At 48.0% G+C, this 941-nt stretch overlaps 1 protein-coding gene across 4 annotated transcripts in view; it reads left to right on the top strand.

The window, feature by feature from the left end:
* The window catches only part of LOC119587875, an 85716-nt gene that overhangs the window by 255 nt on the left and 84520 nt on the right, over positions 1–941 (top strand). The window lies entirely within an intron of this gene.

The following is a 941-nucleotide window of genomic DNA, read 5'->3' on the forward strand; positions in this document are numbered from 1 at the left end:
AGCCGCGGAGGAGGGAGGGGGTAGGGGTGCCTGGTCTCCGCAGGAAGCGGCGAACCCGCTGCCCCGACAGTGTATCGGGTGCCCGCGCGGCATTAGTGAGTCACCGTCCGCTGGGGATCGTGTGGCCCTCCATGAGAACTTGCAGATTGCATGGCGCCGGTGGGGGTCCGGAGGGGGGGCGGCGCCTTGTCAGATGTCAAGTTATTACTTTGGGCATTGGGTTACGACACGAATGGATGGCGCTTGCATATATGCAATAGCTCACATGTATGATAAATAAGGAGAGGAGGGAGGGAAGGAGAAGAAGAGAAAAATAGCGAGGAGAGCAGGAGGGAGGCGGGAACGACAGAAAGAAGAAGAGATTGGGAAAGACAGACGAATGAAGTTGTATTTCATGTATAAAATAAATATATTATACTCAAAGAATGATGGTCAAAGAAAATAGGGTAAGCACATGAAATGAAAGGGTGCGAGGCCATTAGAGTGTTAGGGTTATACAGGATTCCAAACGAATATGGTAATCTGGGAAGAAAACTGGAAAAGAGGATAAGACTCAGATACGATCACTTCGAGCAAAATGGGCGGCCAGGAAAGACTTGGAAAGAGCATATATACGGGGGAATGGTTAGCAGACGAAGGGGGAGGGAAATGGATAGAAGATCGATGGAAGTAGAGAGTGATATTAGGACTTGTGATGATTTTAGTGATTTGATGTTTGTGATTCTTAACAAATTCGGGTTTGAAAGTTTTAAAAGTTTGGATACCTATAAAGAGCTCACAGGAAGTTATTTCCACTCATTATTAATCCATACAGTTGTCATGATTTACGATGAGCGTGGAACGGAGGAGGAGGGTCGAATGAAGGAGAGGCAAATGCTGCTTGCGCCAATCGTCTCGGCCCTCTCTGCCAGTTTGGGGCATCGCTTCTTGCAGCATCCGTC

This window comes from Penaeus monodon, chromosome 23 (assembly GCF_015228065.2).
Source record: "Penaeus monodon isolate SGIC_2016 chromosome 23, NSTDA_Pmon_1, whole genome shotgun sequence".
In the NCBI taxonomy this organism is placed as follows: domain Eukaryota; kingdom Metazoa; phylum Arthropoda; class Malacostraca; order Decapoda; family Penaeidae; genus Penaeus; species Penaeus monodon.